This window comes from Halichoerus grypus, chromosome 2 (assembly GCF_964656455.1).
Source record: "Halichoerus grypus chromosome 2, mHalGry1.hap1.1, whole genome shotgun sequence".
NCBI classification, from domain to species: Eukaryota; Metazoa; Chordata; class Mammalia; order Carnivora; family Phocidae; genus Halichoerus; species Halichoerus grypus.
Genome location: NC_135713.1, coordinates 106,012,199 through 106,026,586, shown reverse-complemented (window position 1 = coordinate 106,026,586; position 14,388 = coordinate 106,012,199).

Here is a 14,388-nt window from a genome sequence, read left to right as displayed (position 1 = left end):
GTGAAGGCTTAGTCAGAGCACTTTCTCACTAGTAATTCTTCCTAAAGTGCTATTGCTTTTACTATCAGAAAAAAATGTATATGCTTCCTCAGTGTCTTGACCAACAGCACCCTTTAATCACCAAAGCAATCTTCTGGGGAAGCCATGTATACAGAAAAATAACTTTCTCCCCCAAACTGAAGTGGAAGCTAATGCACATAACCCAAGGATATGAGAATTCACTAGTACAGGCATCAGTCAACAAGAGTGGGATATGGAAATCAGATTTTCACATTCAAAACATTTTAAAGTAATATTTCAAGGCAGAGCCATAACCTTCATTGAATATGATCACAGGTACTGATAACAATTGGTGTTTTTCACTTGGTAAATGTCAATTCTTTTGCCAATTATTAATAAATCACGAGTTCTGAATTCTTTCCTGTACTTCTAGCCAACATGTTAATAGTGTTACAAACATCTGTTTTACTAGAGCATCAATCTCATCTTGAATCTGAAATTATACATTTGGATTTCATTATGTTGTGAATAATTAGGACCACCAGAAGTCAAATGATGAACACTCTTGTCTTTTAGACCTTGTTTTGATGCATTTTGCATGGCAAGCTTTATCAAGGTCCATTTCTTAACAGAATCTCTGCTTCATATCATTAAATCTGCAAAGAAATCTGCTTAGAATGTGGATGTAAAACTTCTGATCTGATAGGATATTTCTCTGACCCCATTCTGTGGAGTGTATATTTTCTATGTTATATTGGCCTATTTTGAAAAACTCCACCTGCATTTTTCAGATAGAACTTTTATTAGAAAGTGCTCTTGCAGTTAAGAAAAGTCAAAGAGGGAGGTAGTTGTTGCAAAAGGGTGTTGTGTGTGGTAGGTTGAAAATGGCTCCCCGAAGGTCTGTCCACATCCTAATCTCCAGAATTTGTGAGTGTGGCCTTGAGATGAGATTGCCTTGAATTATCTGGGTGGGCCCTAAATGCCAACACAAGAGAAATCCAGAGGGAAATTTGAGACAGATAAACAGAGGAGAAGGGGTGTGACGACGGAGGCAAAGTTTGCAGTGATGGGACCACAAGCTGAGGAAACTAAGGAATGCCAACAGTCACCAGGAGCTGGAAGAGGCAAAGAAGGTCTCTTCCTTAAAGCCTCTGGAGAAAAGTGTTGGATTTTGGACTTCTGGCCTCAAGAATTGTGAGAGAATACATTTCTGTTGTTTTAAGCCACCAAATTTGAGGTGATTTGTTATAGCCACTCTAGGAAACTAACATAAGTATCTTAACTGAATTCACCATGGTCCTCCACCTTGCTGGTGCTGAAAATTCAGTTTCATTACTTCAATCATAAATGCCCTAGTCCTGTATGACTACTTCCCACTAACCAAATTCACAAGAAGCAGATTGAAAACCAGATTGTGAATCGATTCATTTACCAGGGAAACTATCTCTATTCTAGTAATTAGGATTAATGACATGGTTAGAGGATTTAGAGGTATATTTAGAAGGAACAAGATTCCTCTCACAGCCAGACTCTGGCATGAGACTTTCTGGGACCTCCCCAGCTCAAGATGGTGTGAAGACTGAGGCAAATCAGAAACAATGTGAGGAGGTAAGGAGAACACTGATTCTGCTGTAGAGTTGGGGCCAGCAAGGGCTACTGGAAAATGAAATGTGCAAAATTCTAAGAAATGAAAGAAAATCATTTGGGGATGGGCAGATGTGACAGGTCCAAATCCCATGACAGTGGGAGAAGCCCAAACAAAGAACAGTGAATCTGAATTAGTCAGGTTCTCCAGGGAAACAGAACCATTAGGATGGAAAGAGAGAGAGACAGTTTAAGGAAACGGCTCACACAATTGTGGAGGCTGGCAAGAGTGAAATCTTCAGGTCAGGCCAGCAGGCTAGAGACCCAGGGAAGAGTCCATAAGGCAGTCTGGAGGCAGAATTCCTTCCTCCTTGGGAGACCTCAGTCTTTGCTGTTAAAGCCTTCAGCCAGTTGGATGAGGCCCACCCACATTATGGACAGTAATCTGCTTTACTCAAAGTGTACTGATTTAAATGTTAATCACATCTTAAAAAATCCCAGCACAGCAACATCTAGCCTGATGTTTGACCAAACATCTGAATACCAGCCTAGCCGAGTTGACACAGAAAATGAACCATCACACTGTCTATTCATGATAGTATGCCAGCCAACAGAAAGACAACACAAAATGGAAGAGCCAGCTCTCCAGAGAAGCAAACAGGAAATGGAATGAAGAACCCAGAAAAACCAAGCCTGGGCATTATTAAAGGTTATAGAGAGAAGGGAGGACTGCTCAGAATTGAACCCCGGGAATATCTATGATATTTAAAGTGGGATCAGGTCTTAGATAAAAGGGTTTGTTTTGAGCTTTGCCTGAAAGTGTAATTGCCACCTACCGACCCCTCGACATTTGGCATTAAGATGTTGGTGGCCGCCCAGTAAGTCAGGGAGCGACTGGAACCCTCATTCCAACCAGCTAGATGACAGACTGATGTCTATCTTACAGCACAACTTCGGAGCTATGGCATCAACAAGCACAGATGGGCAGGATCAACAGAAATTCTCAGATTCTGAAACCAGAATGACTGGAAATGAATCCCAAATAAATAAGGTGATGGTGTTGTCCAAGAAACCTAAACCACACAGTGGTTTGTCTTTAAGATTGTGTTGATTGGGAGGGGTGGGGAAAGCGTGGTAAATAAATATTCCTTGACTTGTCTGAAATATCACTTGTTCCTTTGGAGAGAGGAGGAATAGGGGAGCTTTTGAAAATTGCTTACAGGCAATGAAAAGCAAAGAGCAGAAGTATCAAGCGTCAACTTTCAGGAGAGACTTTGAGAGACTCTGGGCACAAGTAGGTTTACCTTGGGGTCCAGGTAAGAAAGGACAAAAACTCAGGGTCATGGAACAGGTGCTGGCAACATCCGGAGGTGGAAAACCTTAGTACAGACACTGTCGCCGATAGAAATTTCAGATATTTACGTATCTCATTATGGCTGTTACAGATATCTCAAAGTATCATTATAGTCATCACTACTGTGAAATTATGGTAGTTATTGGGCTTGATCATTTAATTAATGAATCAATACACTCGTGTGCTCTTTTATTTCAGTTTTCAAAAATACTGTGTTTCTTCAATATATTTGATTTCCTTTGTAATCTTATGTATTTTATACTATGCATTAAAAGCACTATCCTGAGAAGGATCCATAGGCTTCATTAGACTGCCAGAAGGGTCTGGACACAAAAAAAGTTAAGAACCCTTAAAGGATCTATAATTTTGTCCTATTTATATTGATTCATTTAACAAATGTTGTTTCGAACTCACTTTGTTCCATGGACAAACTCTTAACTCAAAAAGTGTTTTGGAGGGATTTGGGGGAACGGGTTTAAAAAGGAAACATAGAACATAGTGAAGTATTAATTTAAACCACAACATAAATGCTACAAAAATAATGACACAACGAAAGCCCTGAATTTAGGGACAAATCCATCTGAAGGATTTCTTAACACTATGTAATTTGTTACTGCTAAGCTTTTGATTACTATATAATCAGGCTGACAAATGACTAATTCTGGGCAGGCCCAAACAAGTGAATTCTAGTTTTGTTTGGGACTCTGTCTCCGCATCTTTGTGTAGAGTCTTACAGAATTTAATGGTCCTATCCCCCTTTGGGTTGTCTGTCCCTCTGTATGACTGACAAAAGCTTTATAATTTTTCTCATCTATAGACACTGGGTGGAGTAATTACCCAGAAACTTAAAGTACATTTACTTTGTCTATCATTCATTTTTAAAAAATTATAAGTGGAGGGAACACACAGATTTTACAAAATGTGTGACATTTTGATAATGAAATATCGAAAAAGAGAAGATAGAAAAAATGTAAATCTGCCACAATGTATAGAACTCACTTTCAGGAGTTGACCACTGATTATTTAAAGGAAATAGAATCATAATGATAACAGGCAGTAAACATTGGCATTGGTGAGTTTGAGATCATTACATCCACATTTGAACTCAAAGTGGAAACCATGTGAATGAATGACAAGGCTGCAGATGAAGCCTAAACGTTGATGGGAAGAACTGAGAGCATAAATCATAGTCCCAGCAGTGTGAAAAAGCCTGAAGCCAGGAAACTTGGAAGCCAGGGGCCAAAAGCGAGCAAGCCAATCCAACAGGGAGCGGAGGAGGTTGGTTTATGCTTCCTTCTCGGTCAGCCCACACAAAGGCAGAAATGAGCAGACAACACTGACGCTGTTGAGATCGTGTCTCCCTGATTGTAATGCTGACTTCCGTGGTGCTATCTAAAAAGTGGTGAATGTGGAATATGATAAATAATAAAATGGAATATTTGGATTTGGGTGTGTTGAAGAAGGTGTTAAGAGTAGTCTTCGTTCTTCATAGTCCACCTACCACCCTCAAACAATATCCCTGCTGATTAGAAGCCATCCATTTCATAGTAACTGCTATGGGTTGAATGGCTGTTCTGCCAAAATTCCTATGTTGAAATCCTAATCTCCAAGATGATGGCATTAGGAGATGGGGTCTTTGGGAGGTGATAAGGTTACAAAAGCCCTCATACATGGAATTTCTGCCCTTATGAAGGAGACCCAAGAAAACTCCCTCACTCCTTCTGCCCTGAGAGGTTACAGCAAAGAGACAGCCAACTAAGAAGTCAGCTCTCCCCAGATATTGACTGAATCTACCGGCGCTTGATCTCGGCCTTCCCAGCCTTCAGAACCGTGAGACATAAATGTCTGTTGTTTATTAGCTAGCCAGTCTCTGGCATTTCATTATAGCAGCCCAGACTAAGATACTAACATTTTGCAGAGATAACTTCACTCTGATCATAATTTCTCTTCCTTCTAAAACGATCAGGAACGTAATCTTCTACACCTTCACACTCAGTAGTTTTGTTTTCTATTTTATGATAATAGCAACGTTTGTAATGGCAGTTTTTACACCTTTTAAAGAACACTTTCTTTTTTGCCAAAGTACACAAAACAAAAAGAGTAGGTAGCATCAAAAGACATTTGAATTTAAACAGAAGCATTAAACTCCCAGATGCTGAAGTCAGTTATTAGCAAATCTACTGTTGTCACCAAAATCTTAGAAGGAGGTATGTGTTATAAAAGCCTCTGAATCCTCCCTTATGGCTAAATAATGTAGTTAAAGCTATAATCTGTAGTTTATCTTTTCTGAAACCTTCCTCAACACGTCAGCAAAGGAAATTACAATCTTAATTAAACCCTTTTCATTAGATGTAGCTGTGAAGGCAGTGCTTTTGCTGTAGCCAGGCTGATGAGGTGATAAAATGACTGGAGCATGAGAAATGCTACTTTGTGTCAAGCCAAGATTCCAGCCAATCTTACGGTGCCATTAAGACTAGCTTGTGATTTCTTATCAAACTCCAGGGACTGTTGTTGGACCTTGAACAACCTTCATGTTTTATGATGAATATGCCATCCCTTAACTTATCTAAATCTTCATTGAATATATACCTGTTGTTTCATCTACCCAGCAACTATTTTCCCAGCATTGCCCTCATCCCTTTGTCCAATTTTTAGGGTTACAGAAGGTTTTACAAAATTCCTATGTTGTGACACTGTTCCCACGCATGATCAGTTGGTCTTGAGGACATCTGGCCTCACACAGGTCTATTGATCCCCAGGACTTTTGAAACTGGAACTGAGAGGAACAAATCATCTCTCTCTAAGTGGCTACACTGTAAACGCTACTAACTTGGTAACTGTTCCTAAGGACGTGTGGACTGCAAACAAGAAAGCAGGTCTGCACTGAGGAAGTGAGGCAGATGTGGAGAGAGGGGCAGAGATCAAGGTCAAAAGGAGAAGAATCTCTGGGTTTCCTTTTGTGCTCCAGTTGGTGGTTCTATTCTTGAGGATCTGGCACCTCTTGGATTCCATTAATTACTCCAATTATTTTCCAACAAATCCACTCATTTTTTTTGTTAAGCAAGTTTCTTTGGGCACCTGTTTCTTGCACCAACAAATAAAGGTCCTAACTAATACTCTTTTATTTAATAAACTTTTGCTTATTTAATATTTAACATGTGAATTATTTATCCTTTAGCTTGTTCTACCTTTTGAAGGTACAAATTTCATCAGCCTTTAATTCATTTCTCCTAAAGGGCATGTCTTTCAAGTGTCAGGAATTGTCTTCTAGTCTGAGATTTGATGTTAATTTTATGTTCACCTTAACCATACCCTTAATTATTTAAAAACTTTGCTCATATCCTCTGTCTGTTTAGTTCAGTTAAATTCATACATTTTTGGTTATCTGCTTTGTGTCAGACAGTGTACTTGGTGACCTAGATGGAAATACAAAGGAAGAGATCTCAGAACCTAGTAAAAGAGAAATATTTGTAAATGAACAGTTGAGATGTAGTGTACCAAGAGTTAGCAAATAAGTGCATTCAAGGTACGAACAAGAGAGTTATTAACACTCTGACTAGTAATTTTTCCCCCAGAACTCTTCCCCTAATTTTTCTAGAAACTTCTCTTTCACCTTCTCCATGCAAATAGTAACCTGTTCACTCAAGGGAGTTGAATATTCTCAACATGAATTTATGTTCCATTTCCACTCTGGCCACAAAGACTGGAAACCTAAAGCAGGCTGTGCAAATTAAAGTGTCCTGTGTGCAGCCCTGCAGCTTACCTCCAATGAGCCTCACCTCCTGTTTTCACAAACTTGTGCAGTCTCCTCCTACACTGAATGGGGCTTACCTATGTAATTATTAGGATATCAAAGAAAAACAGAATATGACTTCCATATCCAGATCAGAGAAAATATTAGAGCTTTTTGTTGGAAGGCAATTATACCTCAAAAATGAAAAAAAAAATAAAATAATTTTTAAAAAGATTTTATTTATTTATTTGAGAGACAGAGAGAGCACAAGCAGGGGAGGGGCAGAGGGAGAGGGAGAAGCAGACCCTCCGCTGAGCAGGGAGCCTGACGTAGGGCTCTAGATCCCAGGACCCTGGGATCATGACCTGAGCTGAAAGCAGACACTTAACCAACTGAGCCACCCAGGTGCCCCTAAAATAATTATTTTAAAGAAAGAAAACATTACCGCTCCTGTCTTGCTCCTTTGGAGTACTCACTCTGGGGTAAGCCATATGCCTTGTGGTGAGAACACTAGAGCAACTCTATGAAGATGTCCACATGTGGAATGGAGGTCCCCTGCCAACAACCAGCAGTAGCTTAGCAGGCATGTAAGTGAGTCCCCTTGGAAGTGGACCCTTTGGCCTGGTCAAGTCTTCAGATGACTGCAACTTCATCAGCGATTCCCCAGCCCCAGCTAAAGATAGAACCACCCAGCTAAGCTGCTCCTAAATTCTTGTTGCACAGAAACTGTGTGAGATAATAGATGTTCATTATTGTTTAAAGCTGCTAAATTTTGGAGTAATTTGTTATGCAGGAACAGATAATTAATACCATAGCCCATCATTTGGTATGACATAATTGGTCCAAGGATGGACAACTAACCCAAGTTAGGCCAGTGACTAATTTTCCCCCAATTTTTTGATAGCTATCACGGAAAACATGCAGACAGTTTCTCTCTGGTGGCTGAACTTATAAGACATAAAACTTAAATGCTCTCAGTGACTGTGTTTCAACCAGATGAAGAAAACCAGTCTTAAAAAGCATGAAGTTGACAGAGAGAAACAGAATGGCAGGGAGAAAGCCATGATCATGTTGAGTTCTTAGTTCCAACTATTCCTGACACTTACCTGGGTCTTGCCCTTTCTTTGGCTCCAGTATTCTCCAGAATACTCCTCCTGATATTATTACCTTATGGTCTCTGCATATCTTGGTCATCTCTCATTTATTCTCTTGACCTAATCCCTCACTTCAGTTGCTGTTTACATGTCATCTTACCAATGAGACCACCTTGCCTAAAATAGATTATCCAATGTGTGGTGACTTTTTAATTTATCAACTTTCTAGGTGGAACATTTCCTAGGATTTACTTTCTTGTATGTTTCCAGATAGAGTGGACCACAAGGAAGATTCTTGAGAGATTTGGAGGGTGGTAGGGAAGCAGCACCTTGGGGTGCACCTGGGCCTGCAACTGCTCTTTGGTCCCCTGGATCCTCCTTTAGCTCCTCCAAGTTCTGGTCCAAGTGAGTGTGCTTAGGTCTGTGCTGATGAGCCCCAGATTCTGCAGGATACCCTCATCATCAAGGTCAGAGGCAACAAGAGTGAACCCAGGTTTCTGTCTGTTCTTGTGGAGTTGCATCTCAAGCTTATGGATTCCAGGCTGCCCTTAATCATCTTTCCCACTTTATATCCATTTCCCCTCCCAGCATCAGCAGACCCAGAGACAACAGCCTCACAGGGATTGCTTAACTAGCTCCTGCTGTTCTGGGTGGAGTGGGGGGGAGGGACATAAACATTAAGTGAAGAAGAGGCTGAAAGAGGTCCTTAGCTTCAGAGGGGGCCAAGGTGATTCCGAGAAGTACCAAGAGAAAACCTCACTCACCATCTACAATGCAGAGGGCATCACCTTGGCAGAGTCCAGCCACAGAGGGCACCAAACAGAGCCAAAGGAAGACCAGTCACACAGGCAATTCTACCTTCCCACCTAGTGATCTCCAACCCAGTGAATTAAAAGAGAAAGAGGAGGAAGAGTGAAAGAGCTGACTCTGAAGGTCCTTGAACCCTGGGTCAAGCCTTAGGTGGTGGAAGATAAGGATGTGATTAGAGTTTTAAGTGGACTCACCTGGCTTTTTAATAACCAAAGGGTCCAGCAAGTTGTGGGATCTTCTTGACACATCGTGAAGAACCTACCTAGTAAGGGAAAGCTGAGATAGCATATTTGAGGTCGGAGAGGGAGAAAAATAAAATTTAATGTTTGTACTCCATCAAGTTTATCTTATTCAATAAACTGGTGATGTTCAGGTGGACCTTTTTCCTGGGGTTGAAGGTCATCATATTCCCAATGAGTTATATGACCCAGTAAAGGAAAGAATGTATTGTAATTCAGTATGAGAAGAGAAGAGGACTAAGGACAGAACCCAGACAGAATATTAAAGGGTCAAGAATGGGAGAAAGAGCCAGTAAAGAAGACTGAACAATCAGAAGAGGCAAGACAAGGGATGGCTTTGAGAAGGAATCAGTTCCATAGTAATTTATGCTACATAAACCTGAATGATCAGTTCCATAGTAATTTATGCTGCATAAACTTGAGTGATCCTAAGCCCTACCAACCTATAGACACAAATCTGATCCCATTAATTTCCAAACTTCACAGGCTCTACCTCTCATCTGTGTAATTGCTTGTCACTCTTCTCCTCTGAAGGCTTCTTTTCTATAAGCTCTTCAAGAGAATATTGTTTCTTTACTATCTCTAAATTCCCCAATACTTCAAAGTACAAAATCCTGAATGAGCTAAAAGGACTGCATTTCGTTTATTGTTGTGTGGGCTGAAGCCATGTTGTCTTCCCTACAAAAATGAGGAATATGATAGTAGTAGAGACTGCTAATTGTACTTCTGTATCCTTTTGTTTATTTGCTATCCCAGAACACCAAGCATAAAATAAAATATCAAAAACAATAACCTAGTTTTCCTTGGAGCTAGGTATGGCAATGTGATTAGATTCTAGCAATACACTGTGACAGAAGTAGTGCATGTATCTACCAGGATATTGCCTTTTTCTTCTTTCCCGTCTTCCAGCTGGTTGGAATGCTGAAATCATGCTGAAGTAGCCCTCATGGACCGCAGGTGACCTTGGCAATGAGGAGGCCCCAGGAATTGATACTGAGATGTACTTCTCAGTGAGTCCTTTAATGAAGGTTGCTGGGAGTGATGTCAGCAGACAGCCCACTGCTCTCAAACCCCTCGGCTGAAAGAGAGCCACCTTGTTCAAGTTCACAGCCATCCCAGGGTAGCCCACACCCAGTGACAGATCACTGTGGGAGTATGAAGGCCTGGCCATTTTGGTCTAACTCAAGACAACTCTGAGGGATCCACCACAGCTCTCACTGGGCCTGGACCACAGCTTGCTCCCCTCTGCTCACTCCAGTTCCTCCTCACACCAACCAGACGGGCCTTTGTGTGACTGTTCCCTAAGGCTGCAGGGCTCTTCGCCCACATAGTCTCAGAGCTGAACTCCTTCCTGTCCTCCTGGTTTTTGTTCAAAACTCACTACCTCAACGAGCCTTGCCCTCCATACCCTACTAGACTATCTGCCCCACCAACACTCCTAATCCTTGTCATCCTGCTGTTTCTTTATTCTGTATGCTTATCATTCTCTAATACACTATATCACTTACTTATTTATCTATTTATGTATTTATTTATCTTTTTTTTTTCTCTCTCCCTCGGTAAGATGTAAGGTCTCAATAGCATGGGGACAGGGATCTTGGTTTTGTGCACTGATACATCCCACACACCTACAATAATGCCCGGCCCATAGCAGGCATTCAGTAAATATTCGTTGAATGGGTGAATAATTCTCAAGGAGAATTTTGCAGACATTCAGTCTTCAGGACCCTCAATTGCAAAAACAGACTGGAAAGAATTCTTTGGCAGCAGGTTCACTAATCATTACATATTCTATTATCATCCAATAAGAAAAAATTGGCCATACATTTTTATGGAGCACTCTAAGTCACTCCCTTTATACTTTATATTCATTAGAATCTCCCCCCACCTCACACACATCTCTAAATATTATGATGCCTATTTCACAGGTAAGGCCTGTGATTTCTGTTCCAAAGAGATCTCTATTGAAAAGAGGTGACTTTCCTTAGAATAGAAAACTTAGAAAAAACAAACCTGAAATTCTCAAGTGTGGCGATTCGGGACAGCTTGCGGGGTCACATGATAGGGTATGGTTACTTCTAACAGAACTGTCTGTTCTCAAGCACAATTCATCACAACTGAGTTGGAAACTTTATTTTGCTTCATATTACCAGCTTCTGAAAGAAGTCAGTATTTGTGAGGTTTCAGGAAGTTTCCTTTGAAGTCAGCACTCCAGTAAAAACATGAACTAGATCAACTGAGCACCCATGGAGTCAGCCTGAGGATTTATTTCTGTATTCTCAGGGGGCTTTCTTCTCCTGGTCAAGTTCCTGCTTTTTCACCATTTGTCTTGTGAGTTAGTAAAGGTTATTTAAATGTCATTCATGAGTAAACAAGAATAATAATTCCAACGGAATCTTGTCATCTGTAGTTGTATTCTTTAATATATTTCTCTAAATTATCAGTTATCTTTCCATTCTTTGACTTCGATTTTGCCTGGTTCTTTCTCAAACTACATTTTATAGTGACACCAACATAGACCACTTCCTACTTTGTGTAACTGTACACTAGAAAAATTCTAACATCTGGTAATGACAGTCTCCTCCATTCTTAAGAATCAGAAAACTGCCGTATCACTGTCCTTTATCCTGCATGTTTCATATGTAATCAGTTTCTATTCTTGGTGTTTCTTAATCTACTGATCTACCAGATCATACTAGATCTACTAGTCATCTCTTATACTAGATGTACAGAATCACAATGTCTGGTGACAGGACCCTAGACTGTATGTAACAATCAACCACATGAATTTTGTGCCTGATACAATTTGAGGATTACTAGATTATTATGGTATTAACAGGGACTCCTCCCAGGCCAAGGAGGGCTTGGAGGGGGGGGTCTCACTTTCATTTTACTTTTTATCCTTTGGTATTAAAAACAGTTTTATGAGCATTTGTTACATATGTAATAATCTATATCTACTAGAGATTTTTGAGGTTTAGAAGACTGACATTAAATATTAATTTTCTGGGTTATATCAATGAGGAAATACATTACCAATTTAGCTCATTCAGGAGGAGAAAAGACTATCAAATCAAAAGCTATAAGTTGACAATATATATAATGCAGTTATCAAGCTTTCCCTTCATTTATTCAACAAATATTTGCTGAACATCTGTGTTTTACATGCTGTTCTATGTGCGAAGGATATAGTGAAGAACATTAGATAAGCTTCCTACCCTCAAGGAGATTACTTTAGAGTGGGGAGGGGGGCAGACATTTAGAGGAATTTGCCCACAACAAAAAAGTTTTACAAAGATGTTCACAATGAGAATTTTATCTTGGTAAAATATTGAAGACAACCCAACAGTACAATGAATATGTAAGCAGAAAATGATTTAGAAATACATGGAGTATTATGTAGCTATTGAAAATTGTAGGTGTTTAGTTTAAAACACAATGAAATAGTCATAAGAAATGAATCAAGCCAAAAAAATCTCTTAACTGAAAACTAAATCTATGATGTAAAAAAATGTCTTTAATATATTTCCACAGCTGGAAAATGTATTTACTCTGTCCCTACGATGCTCCATTAATGGTATATAACATACGTTTTCAATTTAAACAAGGAATCCAAACAGCCATCAAAATTAAGTATGTATATTTACAAAGGTTAGGAAAATAAGGCATGTTTGGGGGCTTATTATTTATTGGAAACTTTGCCTTCTGTAAAGTTGCTTAAATCATTCCCAAAAAATCAAGTACTATTTTTTAACAATAAGAAATATTTTGAGGCCCCTGGGTGGCTCAGTAGGTTGAGCGTCTGCCTTTGGCATGGGTCATGATCCCAGGGTCCTGGGATGGAGCCCTATATCAGGCTCACTGCTCAGCGGGGAGCCTGCTTCTCCCTCTGCCTGCCATTCCCTTTGCTTGTGCTCTCTTGCTCTCTCTTTCTCACTCTGTCAAATAAGTAAATAAAACTCTTTAAAATAAAAAAAAAGAAATATTTTAGTGAGACCCATTCTTTCTAGTTGTGCTTGATTTGGCCTGAATACACTGAGAAAACTAAACACTGCTCATAGTTTTTTAAAATATGTAATGAGGACGTGTAGCATACCATTAGTCATATTGGTTTATATCACCAATGCTCTGTGACATATAAGAGTTTATTAAGCTCCTGAATTAACAACAACTATTGTAAGGATATATAAATGACTTTTTGGGGGGGGGCAGGGAGGAGCAGAGGGAGAGAGGATGAGAATCTTAAGCAGGCTCCACATCCAGCACAGAGCCTGACATGGGGATGGATCTCACAGCCCTGAGATGATGACCTGAGCCAAAATCAAGAGCTGGCCACTTACCCAGCTGAGCCACCCACGGGCCCCAGGATATATAAATGATTTTTATATTTGGATATATTACTGCAAATGGTGAAAAGACCACTTTCTGTTATTTCTGAGTTCATGCTCATCAAATTACTGAAAACCTGGCATAAGGGGAAACACTGATACTTGCTATGTTTGAGAGGGATTAGTCATGTAAATGGAAATTAAAGCAAACATTACAATAATAAGTATAAATATTAGGAATGTCTCAATGTAGACAATAATTGAATGTGACACCATATGATTTGATATTTCTATATAGATCTAAGTCCAATATAGACCTTAAAAGGTTTTGTACATTAGCTCTCTACCAACAGCTTACCATTAATCCATTTCAATACACTATCAGAAAGTATAAGTGAAAGAATTATAATGAAGAAGGTGGACTAGGAAAATAATCAAAGTCTATTTAGTACATAGTCTCTAAGTGGCCAATGTACAGAAAATATTGAATTATGGGAATTTAGGGATAATCAATAGATCTCAACCAGTTGTACATACAGATTTAAATCAGTTGTACTTACACCTCAGAATCTCCTGGTGAATTCATAAAAAGTGGGCCACATTAAGTGCCCCCCCCCCCGGAGATTTTAAACCATTAGGCCCTGGAATAGAGTTTGTGCTTCTGTATTTGTTCAAAATCTTTCTTAGGTCCTTGTGATGATCATGATTGGGGGAGAATCACCCACATAGGACAGTCATTATAGATTAAATTGAGAGGAGAAAGCTCCATAAACAAGGGAGACTTCCAGTGCACCATGCCACATGGAAAGGCTTTAAGTGGAGAAGAAAAGAGAAGGGCAAGTCATTTATTAGATAAGCAGAAACTGAGGCAGGAATGGGCAAGGTGTTGTAGGGAAGAAAGTAGGTAGACCATTTTTTCAGAGTTTAAGGCAAATAAAGATGGTAATGTCCACTTAATGAGGTAATTGGAAGGTAGCTGTTCACTTTTAAAAAATACAATTCAGTAGAGGAATGAATCCAGATTTAGGGCTTAGGAAATGAATGAGTGATGGGGAATGAAGACAGTGAGTATTTAGAGCACTCATTTGAGAATTTGGCAGGGGAGGGAAAGTGAAAAATAGAATGGAATTTAAATAGGAAGTGAAGGATCAAGAGGAGATTTTTTTTTCTCCTCAAGAGAAAAATTGCCTGAACATGTTTGTAGGCAATGGGAAGAAATCCAGAGGAGAAGAAAAGAGTAGATATT